Here is a 12317-nt window from a genome sequence, read left to right as displayed (position 1 = left end):
CATTGATTAAAAATTAAAACGGGTAAGAGGGTCCCCCTTTTGTTGCATCCTCGCCAACATTTGTTTCCTGTCTTGTTAATTTTAGCCATTCTGACTGGTGTAAGGTGGTATCTCATTGAGGTTTTGAGGTTTTGATTTGTATTTCCCTGATGCCAAGTGATGTGAAACATTTTTTCATGTTGGCCATTGGGATGACTTCTCTAGAGAAATTTCTGTTCATGTCTTCTGCCATTTGTTGTTCGGGTTATTTGTTCTTTGGGTGTTGAGTTTGATAAGTTTTTTTACAGATCTTGCATACTAGTCCTTTATCTGATGTCACTTGCAAATATCATCTCCCAGTATGTAGATTGCATTTTAGTTTTGTCAATTGTTTCCTTTGCTATGCAAAACCTTTTTATCTTAATTAAGTCCCAGTACTTCATTTTTGCTTTTGTTTTCCTTGCCTTTAAAGGTGTGTCTAAAAAAATAAAAAAATAAAAAAATAAAGGTGTGTCTATGATACTCTACATAGAAAACCCAAAAGACTCCACCCCAAGATTGCTAGAACTCATACAGCAATTCGGTAGCGTGGCAGGATACAAAATCAATGCCCAGAAATCAGTGGCATTTCTATACACTAACAATGAGACTGAAAAGAGAAATTAAGGAGTCAATCCCATTTACAATTGCACCCAAAAGCAGAAGATACCTAGGAATAAACATAACCAAAGAGGTAAAGAATCTATACCCTAAAAAATATAGAACACTTCTGAAAGAAATTGAGGAAGACACAAAGAGATGGAAAAATAATCCATGCTCATGGATTGGAAGGATTAATATTGTGAAAATGTCCATGTTACCCAGGGCAGTTTACACATTTAATGCAATCCCTATCAAAATACCATGGACTTTCTTCAGAGAGTTGGAACAAATTATTTTAAGATTTGTATGGAATCAGAAAAGACCCTGAATACCAGGGGAATTTTAAAAAAGAAAACCAGAGCTGAGGCATCACAATGCCAGATTTCAGATTTCAGACCACAAAGCTGTGGTCTTCAAGACAGTGTGGTACTGGCACAAAAACTGACAGATAGATCGATGGAACAGAATAGAGAATCCAGAAGAGGACCATCAACTTTATGGTCAACTAATATTCAACAAAGCAGGAAAGACTATCCACTAGAAAAAAGTCTCTTCAATAAATGGTGCTGGGAAAATTAGACATCCACATGCAGAAGAATGAAACTAGACCACTCTCTTGCACCATACACAAAGATAAACTCAAAATGGATGAAAGATTTTTTTTTTAAGATTTAATGAGACACCACCTCACACCAGTGAGAATGGGGCAAATTAACAAGGCAGGAAACAACAAATGTTGGAGAGGATGCGGAGAAAAGGGAACCCTCTTACACTGTTGGTGGGAATGTGAACTGGTGCAGCCACTCTGGAAAACTGTGTGGAGGTTCCTCAAACAGTTAAAAATATACCTGCCCTACGACCCAGCAATTGCACTGTTGGGGATTTACCCCAAAGATACAAATGCAATGAAACGCCGGGACACCTGCACCCCGATGTTTCTAGCAGCAATGGCCACGATAGCCAAACTGTGGAAGGAGCCTCGGTGTCCAACGAAAGATGAATGGATCAAGAAGATGTGGTTTATGTATACAATGGAATATTACTCAGCTATTAGAAATGACAAATACCCACCATTTGCTTCAACGTGGATGGAACTGGAGGGTATTATGCTGAGTGAAGTAAGTCAGTCGGAGAAGGACAAACATTATATGTTCTCATTCATTTGGGGAATATAAATAATAGTGAAAGGGAAAATAAGGGAAGGTAGAAGAAATGTGTGGGAAATATCAGAAAGGGAGACAGAACGTAAAGACTGCTAACTCTGGGAAACGAACTAGGGGTGGTAGAAGGGGAGGAGGGCGGGGGGTGGGAGTGAATGGGTGACGGGCACTGGGTGTTATTCTGTATGTTAGTAAATTGAACACCAATAAAAAAAATAAATAAATAAAAAATAAAAAATAAAAAAAGATTTAATTTATTTATTCATAAGAGACCCAGAGAGAGGCGGGGGGGAGGGGGGGACGGCAGACACACAACCAGAGGGAGAAGCAGGCTCTATGCTGGGAGCCTGACACAGAACTTGATCCCGGGTCTCCAGGATCACACCCTGGGCTGCAGGTGGCTCTAAACCACTGCACCACCAGGGCTGCCCTGGATGAAAGATCTTAATGTGAGACAAGATTCCATCAAAATCCTAAAGAAGAACACAGGCAACACCCTTTTTGAACTTGGCCACAGCAACTTCTTGCAAGATTCATCCATGAAGGCAAGAGAAACAAAAGCAAAAATGAACTATTGGGACTTCATCAAGATAAGAAGCTTTTGCACACCAAAGGATACCATCAACAAAACTCAAAGACAAGCTACAGAATGGGAGAAGATATTTGCAAATGACCTATCAGATAAAGGGTTAGTTTCCAAGATCTATAAAGAACTTCTTAAACTCAACAGCAAAGAAACAAACAATCCAATCATGAAATGGGCAAAAGACATGAACAGAAATCTCAGAAAGGAAGACACAGACATGGCCAACAAGCACATGAGGAAAGGCTCCGCATCACTTGCCATCAGGGAAATACAAATCAAAACCACAATGAGATACCACCTCACACCAGTGAGAATGGGGAAAATTAACAAGGCAGGAAACTACAAATGTTGGAGAGGATGTGGAGAAAGGGGAACCCTCTTGCACTGTTGCTGGGAATGTGAACTGGTGCAGCCACTCTGGAAAACTGTGTGGAGGTTCCTCAAAGAATTAAAAATAGATCTGCCCTACGACCCAGCAATTGCACTGTTGGGGATTTACCCCAAAGATACGGATGCAATGAAACGCCGGGACACCTGGACCCCGATCTTACAGCAGCAATGTCCACAATAGCCAAACTATGGAAGGAGCCTCGGTGTCCATCGAAAGATGAATGGATAAAGAAGATGTGGTCTATGTATACAATGGTATATTACTCAGCGATTAGAAATGACAAATACCCACCATTTGCTTCGACGTGGATGGAACAAGAGGGTATTATGCTGAGTGAAGTTAAGTCAATCGGAGAAGGACAAACATTATATGTTCTCATTCATTTGGGGAATATAAAAAATAGTGAAAGGGAATAAAGGGGAAAGGAGAAAAAAATGAGTGGGAAATATCAGAAAGGGAGACAGAACATGAGAGACTCCTAACTCTGGGAAACGAACTAGGGATGTTGGAAGGGGAGGTGGGCGGGGGGTGGGGGTGACTGGGTGACGGGCACTGAGGTGGGCACTTGATGGGATGAGCACTGGGTGTTATTCTATATATTGGCAAATTGAACACCAATAAAAAATAAATTTAAAAAAATTTTAAAAAGGTGTGTCTAGCAAGACATTGCTTTGGCTGAGGTCATAGAGTTTGCTGCCTATGTTCTCCTCTAGGATTTTGATGGATTCCTGTCTCACATTTAGGTCTTTCATCCATTTTGAGTTTATCTTTGTGTATGGTGTAAGAAAATGGTCCAGTTTCATTCTTCTGCATGTGGCTGTCCAATTTTCCCAGCACCATTTATTGAAGAAATTGTCCCAATGTTCATAGCAGCAATGTCCAAAATAGTCCAACTGTGGAAAGAAGCAAGATATCCATCGACAGATGAATAAAGAAGATGTGGCATGCATACACACACATACATACACACACACACAATGGAATATTAGCCATCAGAAAGGACGAATACCATTTACAGCGATATGGATTAAACTGAAGGGTATTATGTTGAGTGAAATAAGTCAATCAGTGAAAGATAATTATCATATGGTTTCACTTACATGTGAAATATAAGAAACAGTGCAGAGGATCATATGGTAACTGAAGGAAAACTGAATGGGAAGTCATCAGAGAGGGAGAAAAACCATGAGAGACTCTTAACTATAGGACACAAACTGAAAGTTGCTGGAAGGGAGTGGGGAGGGTAATTTGGTGATGGGCATTAAGAAGGGCATGTGGAAAAAAAAAGAAGGGCATGTGATGTGCTGAGCACTGGGTGTTATATATTCAACTGATAAGTTATCGAACAACTACATCTGAAACTAAGTATGTACTATATGTTGGCTAATTGAATTTAAATTAAAAAGGGTAAACTAACAAATACATATTCATACATGATCATGTTTTCAAGAAGCTAGTCTTTGTGGAAGTATACAGGAAAGGGGACTTTCAGTAAGTTGTTGATGGAAACTGGGAGGTTTATGGCTATCGCTTTGGAAAGCACCCCGGTGAGCTGTAGAAAGGCATTTGTAAGAATAGATTGTGCAGCATCAAAGGATAACTCTAAAAGAAGTGGGCATTTTCTAAATTAACTTAAACTCTGTCTTTCAGTAGAAGAGTCCAGGGCCAGATGGCTTCCCAGGGGAATTTTATCAAACGTTTAAAGAAGAAACCATACCTATTCTCCTAAAGCTGTTTGGAAAGATAGAAAGAGATGGAGTACTTCCAAATTCGTTCTATGAGGCCAGCATCACCTTAATTCCAAAACCAGACAAAGACCCCACCAAAAAGGAGAATTACAGACCAATATCCCTGATGAACATGGATGCAAAAATTCTCAACAAGATACTAGCCAATAGGATCCAACAGTACATTAAGAAAATTATTCAGGGATCCCTGGGTGGCGCAGCAGTTAGGCGCCTGCCTTTGGCCCAGGGCGCGATCCTGGAGACCCGGGATCGAATCCCACGTTGGGCTCCCGGTGCATGGAGCCTTCTTCTCCCTCTGCCTGTGTCTCTGCCTCTCTCTCTTTCTGTGTGTGTGACTATCATAAATAAATTTTAAAAATTTAAAAAAAAAGAAAAAAAAAAAGAAAATTATTCACCATGACCAAGTAGGATTTATCCCCGGGACACAAGGCTGGTTCAACACCCGTAAAACAATCAATGTGATTCATCATATCAGCAAGAGAAAAACCAAGAACCATATGATCCTCTCATTAGATGCAGAGAAAGCATTTGACAAAATACAGCATCCATTTCTGATCAAAACTCTTCAGAGTGTAGGGATAGAGGGAACATTCCTCGACATCTTAAAAGCCATCTATGAAAAGCCCACAGCAAATATCATTCTCAATGGGGAAGCACTAGGAGCCTTTCCCCTAAAATCAGGAACAAGACAGGGATGTCCACTCTCACCACTGTTATTCAACATAGTACTGGAAGTCCTAGCCTCAGCAATCAGACAACAAAAATACATTAAAGGCATTCAAATTGGCAAAGAAGAAGTCAAACTCTCCCTCTTCGCCAATGGCATGATACTCTACATGGAAAACCCAAAAGACTCCACCCCAAGATTGCTAGAACTCATACAGCAATTCGGTAGCATGGCAGGATACAAAATCAATGCCCAGAAATCAGTGGCATTTCTATACACTAACAATGAGACTGAAGAAAGAGATATGAAGGAGTCAATCCCATTTACAATTGCACCCAAAAGCATAAGATACCTAGGAATAAACCTAACCAAAGATGTAAAGGATCTATACCCTCAAAACTATAGAACACTTCTGAAAGAAATTGAGGAAGACACAAAGAGATGGAAAAATATTCCATGCTCATGGATTGGCAGAATTAATATTGTGAAAATGTCAATGTTACCCAGGGCAGTATACACGTTTAATGCAATCCCTATCAAAATACCATGGACTTTCTTCAGAGAGTTAGAACAAATTATTTTAAGATTTGTGTGGAATCAGAAAAGACCCCGAATAGCCAGGGGAATTTTAAAAAAGAAAACCATATCTGGGGGCATCACAATGCCAGATTTCAGGTTGTACTACAAAGCTATGGTCATCAAGACAGTGTGGTACTGGCACAAAAACAGACACATAGATCAGTGGAACAGAATAGAGAACCCAGAAGTGGACCCTGAACTTTATGGTCAACTAATATTCGATAAAGGAGGAAAGACTATCCATTGGAAGAAAGACAGTCTCTTCAATAAATGGTGCTGGGAAAATTGGACATCCACATGCAGAAGAATGAAACTAGACCACTCTCTTGCACCATACACAAAGATAAACTCAAAATGGATGAAAGATCTAAATGTGAGACAAGATTCCATCAAAATCCTAGAGAAGAACACAGGCAACACCCTTTTTGAACTTGGCCACAGTAACTTCTTGCAAGATACATCCACGAAGGCAAAAGAAACAAAAGCAAAAATGAACTATTGGGACTTCATCAAGATAAGAAGCTTTTGCACAGCAAAGGATACAGTCAACAAAACTAAAAGACAACCTACAGAATGGGAGAAGATATTTGCAAATGACCTATCAGATAAAGGGCTAGTTTCCAAGATCTATAAAGAACTTATTAAACTCAACACCAAAGAAACAAACAATCCAATCATGAAATGGGCAAAAGACATGAAGAGAAATCTCACAGAGGAAGACATAGACATGGCCAACATGCATATGAGAAAATGCTCTGCATCACTTGCCATCAGGGAAATACAAATCAAAACCGCAATGAGATACCACCTCACACCGGTGAGAATGGGGCAAATTAACAAGGTAGGAAACAACAAATGTTGGAGGGGATGCGGAGAAAAGGGAACCCTCTTACACTGTTGGTGGGAATGTGAACTGGTGCAGCCACTCTGGAAAACTGTGTGGAGGTTCCTCAAAGAGTTAAAAATAGACCTGCCCTACGACCCAGCAACTGCACTGCTGGGGATTTACCCCAAAGATACAGATGCAGTGAAACGCCGGGACACCTGCACCCCGATGTTTCTAGCAGCAATGGCCACGATAGCCAAACTGTGGAAGGAGCCTCGGTGTCCAACGAAAGATGAATGGATCAAGAAGATGTGGTTTATGTATACAATGGAATATTACTCAGCTATTAGAAATGACAAATACCCACCATTTGCTTCAACGTGGATGGAACTGGAGGGTATTATGCTGAGTGAAGTAAGTCAGTCGGAGAAGGACAAACATTATATGTTCTCATTCATTTGGGGAATATAAATAATAGTGAAAGGGAATATAAGGGAAGGGAGAAGAAATGTGTGGGAAATATCAGAAAGGGAGACAGAACGTAAAGACTGCTAACTCTGGGAAACGAACTAGGGGTGGTAGAAGGGGAGGAGGGCGGGGGGTGGGAGTGAATGGGTGACGGGCACTGGGGGTTATTCTGTATGTTAGTAAATTGAACACCAATAAAAAATTTAAAAAAAAAAGAATAGAAATAAAACCCAAAGAAAAGTACTATCTTCACAATGGCATAAAAAAGGTGATGGTGCCATTTGGTTCATGATGCTAAATATTCCAAAAGCCTTTGATGGTATGATATGGACAAGAAAAATATTAATAAAACAACCACATAACACCATTAAAACTCAAAAAAACATTATTTAAGTTTTTATTTAAATTTCAGTTAACATACATTATAATATTAGTTTCAGGTGTACAACATACTGATTCAACACTTACATAAAACACCCAGTGCTCACACAATAAGTGCCTATCCTTCGAAGACCCGCATTCTAGCTGTTGTGACAATTGACTCAAAGTCTGGCACCACACTCTCACTAAGGATTTCACTGATGAGGTGGTGGTTTCTCTGGAAATGAGTTGTGGCTGTATGCTTCACTGAAAAGCCATTACTGTAATCACCTGGATCTTCAGCAGGCTGAATATTCATGTAAAGTTCTCTTTTCTCCATGCAAGTCTGTCTCTTAGACTTTCTTCCTCTAGAGCAGCTTCTGCATGACTTTGCATATATGTAAGCAAGGTATGTGGGGGAATTATGATAGGCCTTCATAGATTAATTGTACTCTATCTTTTCTGCTTCATCTTTATTTAAATCGTCTTGTTTTTCTTCATTAGTGAGATCTTGCCAAATGCTACCAATAAACTTGCCAATCTCCCACAAATTTAGGTGAGGATTGGAGGCTTTTACTTTGTCCCAGACTTTTCTGCTGTACCTCAGGTAGGGCATCAGTGACTTATCTGGTGGCTTTGGGGGTTTTGGAATCATAATACTAGAGGATGCCATGACCTGCCTTGGTGCCTGGGTTACCTCCCAGCCTGTAGTTATATGTGAGATGACTGTATGGATGGTATGCTGAGCATTTGTTTGCAGGAGCTGGGTTGGGAGGTGGGGCATAAGATGGTCTCTTTGATATTTTGGGGTATTAATTTCTCTGTTCCTTAAGGATGAATCTGAGATACCTCAGGCAGAAAAAGCACCCACAGCTCTGGCCTTATTACCCCAACATCTTTATCCATTCATCTATACATGGACACTTGTCTATTATAAATAATGCTGCAATAAACATAGAAGTGCCTATATCTTTTTGAATTCATATTTTCATTTTCTTTGGGCAAATACCTAGTAATGGAACTACTGGATTATATGATAATTTTATTTTTAATTTTTTGAATAAACTTCATACTGTTTTTCACAGTGGCTGCACCAATGTGCATTTCTACCATCTGTGCATGAGGGTTCCTTTTTCTCCACATCCTTGCCAAAACTTATTTATTGTCTTTTGGGTACTAGCCATTTTGACAGGTGTAAGGTTGTATCTCATGATTTTGATTTGCATTTCCCTGATGATTAGTGATGAACATCTTTTGTGTCTGTTTGCAATCTCCATGTCTTCTTTAGAAAAGTGTCCGTTCAGGCCCTCTATCCATTTTTTAATCAGATTATTTGGGGTTTTTTTGTGTGTTGAGTTGTATAAGTTCTTTATATACTTTGGATATTAATGCCTTTTTAGATATATCATTTCTAGGTATCTTTTCCCATTGAATAGGTTTCCTTTTCATTTTGTTGATGGTTTCCTTTGCTGCACAAAACCTTTTTATTTTGGTATAGTCCCAACAGTTTATTTTTGCTTTGGTTTCCCCTGCTTGAGCAAACACGTCTAGAAAAATGTTGCTAGGGCTGATGTCAAAGACGTTACTGCCTGTTTTTTCTTCTAAGGAGTTTTATGGTTTCAGGTCTCACATTTAGGTCCTTAATCCATTTTGAGGTTCATTTTTTGAAATGTAGCTGTCCAGTTTTCCCAGCACCATTTACTGAATAGACTCTTTTTCTCGTTGGATATTCTTGCCTCCTTTGTTGTATAGTAATTGCCCATATAAGCATGGGTATACTTCTGGGATCTCAATTCAATTCCATTGACAAATCAATGATTTTTTTTTAAAAGATTTATTTATTTGAGAGAGAGACAGAGAGAACAAGCAGGCAGAGGTGGGAGGGGGCAGAGGGAGTAGGAGGGAGAATCTCAAGCAGACTCTGCACTGAGCATGGAGCACAATGCAGGGCTTAATCTCATGACCCTGAGATCCTGACCTGAGCCAAAACCTGAGTCCAACACTTTTTTTTATAATTTATTTATGATAGTCACAGAGAGAGAGAGAGAGGCAGAGACACAGGCAGAGGGAGAAGCAGGCTCCATGCACCGGAAGCCCGACGTGGGATTCAATCCCGGGTCTCCAGGATCGCACCCTGGGCCAAAGGCAGGTGCCAAACTGCTGCGCCACCCAGGGATCCCCCGAGTCCAACACTTAACCACCTGTATCACCCAGGTGCCTCAATGATATTTTTAATTAAGAAAAGCAGACAAAAAAAAGAAAAAAAGAAAAGCAGATGAAATAAAAAGTTGACTCTTTAAAAGGATGAATATAATTGATAAACCTCTAGCTATACAAACCAAGAAAAAAAAAAGAGGAAACAAACTGCCAACATGAGAAATGAAAGTGGGCTAACAAAACAACCCTGCAGACATTAAAAATACAAAAAGGGGATACTATGAATAACTCTATAAATTTGACATGGAGTTGGATTAGACCAATTGTCTGAAAGATTCCAAATAATAAAAGCCATTCAAAAAGAAGTAGGTAACTTGAACAGTTCTATATCAACTAAATAAATTTAACTTATAGTTATAAACCTCCCAACAAAGAAAACACCAGGTTGGCATGGTTTTACTGGCAAGTTTTACTAAATATTTATAGAAGAATTAAATTATAATGAACGTTCTACCAATTTAAATGAATAATTTGATGAGGTTTGACATATATGACTATCTTACAGGATAAAAAGCAGAAAATTTATGTCTGAGAGTTTATACATGTTCAAATGCATTACCTTACATAAAGCAATAAAGTGAGTAGGTTAAGTTCATAAATATTTTTCATGGTCCACTGATCAAAAGTCGTAAAACACAGACACGTTCTTTTACTAAAGCACTCACAACACTCCTTCCCTTTCCAACGTTACACACACACACACACACACACACACACACACACACACACACATTTTAAGGCAGGACTAACTAAAATTCTTGCCTCCAAATAATTGTATAGTTGTGAAAGTAAAACTTGTAGTGTCAAATGAGGCCCCAGAGAGGTATAGTTTCAGGATTTGAAGACCAGATAGGATTTAAAAAGCAATAAGATAACGCTACCTACTCCCAGTCACATCTTAACAGCCATTTCATAGTAGTAAAAGACAATGTTTTCTATCTCCCAGACCTCAAGAGCTCATTCTTACAGTCTTATCTTAGTAAATGATACTGCCTCTGTCTGGAATGCCCTTCTTCCTCTTTTCCATCAAGTAATATCCCTTCTTGCTTTGAAAATATTCCTCAAGACTCTTCCCCTCCTGATTCACTAATTCATTTACTCATTCAGAAATATTTATAAAGCACCTAATACATCTAGGTACTGTGGATACAGCAGCAAACAAAACAAAATCCCCTGTCTCAAAGAACTATGTCATTTTAAGGGGAGAATATGCACTAAACAAATAAATGAAAACAATGTAAAGTAGTAGATAAATGATATGAAGGAAAATTAAGCAGGAAGGGACATTAAACAAGGATGGTGTGCAGGAGATTTTTGTGTGCTATAAAGGGTTATCTGGAAGGATATTTGTGATGAGAAAAGGGAGAAAACCATATAGTGCCTATCTGTGGAGGTGGAGAAAGACATTTCAGACAGAGGGATCAGAAAGTGCAGAGACCCCAAGGAATACTTGGCATGTTTGGTACTAAGAGTAAGGGGTGGAATGGTAGAAGATGTGGTCCAAAAGGTAGCTTTATGTAAGCCATATTGAGGACCATTTAGATAAGAAGCCAATGGGAGCAGAAGAGCAACTTGATTCGACTTATCTTTTAAAAGGAGCATATGGATGTTGTATGGAGATTAGAATTTAAAAAGATACAAGGGTGGAAGCAGAAAAATCAGTTATGAGGGTATTGAAATAATCTAGTTCGGAGGTAATGGTTTATATCAGGTTGGTAGCAGTGGAAAGGATGAGGAGCAGCTTGGATATATTTAAAATTCTGTGGCTGTGGAGTGTGAGAGAAAGAGGAGACCTAGGGTATAAACGTTGGAGTAATGTCCTTTTGTAGGCAAGAGATGATGGAATCTAGTGCATAAGTGGAGGGGTTGATTTTGTATAAAAGCATAAACAATTTATCTATAGTAACAGGAAAGAAGATAGAGAAAACAGGCACAGATGCAAGTAGGTAAGTGTAGGAGTAGGAACTTTTGGAGGTTCACAACTGATGCCTTATCTTTTCTTAGTGAAAGGAGAAATGTGGAACTAAGAGTAAAAAGGAAAGATGCAATGAAGATTTAATGAGATAAAAGAGGCCAGGAAATAGTCATCCAAGGATATTCTTTCTGACCAAACTGACCCATATCCAGTGACTGACTTTACCAAATCCTAGCACCTCCACATAAATTCCTACTGTTGGATTCATTTTTCTTTAGCTGGTATATATTCAGCTACACTCTCTATTTGCTCTGGTTCCTTCAATAAATCCTCATACAAGGGGGGGTACTCTATAGTTTACTAGAAAGAGAAATAATAGAGACAAACTATCCACTCCATTGTGAGGAGAAACCTCTATACCAAGAGGCATGGCTCTGTCACACCTCTCAAATCTGTGCTCTTCTTTCCATCTCCACTGCCACTGCCCTAGTTTAGAGGCCTTCATAATTTATCACTTGGGATTTTGTACCAGCCTCCTAACTCATCTCTTGACCTTTCTCCTCACCTATCTCCAGTCCACTGCTGATATGGAAATGTATTTAACTCCCCTGCTTAAAACCCTTATTATCCCTTTCCTTTTTCTCTTGAAGGACCTGCAAAATTTTCCAGCTGAATCTTTCACTCATGTCCCTCTCTTGCCTTACATCCTATACCCTAGCCATGCCAAATTACATTTGATCCCTGAATACATCAAATCATTCAATTCCCCTGTGCATACT

At 39.3% G+C, this 12317-nt stretch overlaps 1 protein-coding gene and 1 pseudogene across 1 annotated transcript in view; both read right to left on the bottom strand.

Annotated features, from left to right (window-relative positions):
• EDA (ectodysplasin A) overlaps positions 1–12317 on the bottom strand; it is a 442092-nt gene that overhangs the window by 335695 nt on the left and 94080 nt on the right.
• Positions 7546–8206, bottom strand: LOC102154230 (annotated as a pseudogene).

The sequence above is a fragment of the Canis lupus genome, chromosome X, assembly GCF_011100685.1.
Source record: "Canis lupus familiaris isolate Mischka breed German Shepherd chromosome X, alternate assembly UU_Cfam_GSD_1.0, whole genome shotgun sequence".
NCBI classification, from domain to species: domain Eukaryota; kingdom Metazoa; phylum Chordata; class Mammalia; order Carnivora; family Canidae; genus Canis; species Canis lupus.
The sequence above is the reverse complement of the archived record's forward strand: the minus strand, read 5'-3'. Positions and strand labels throughout refer to the sequence as shown.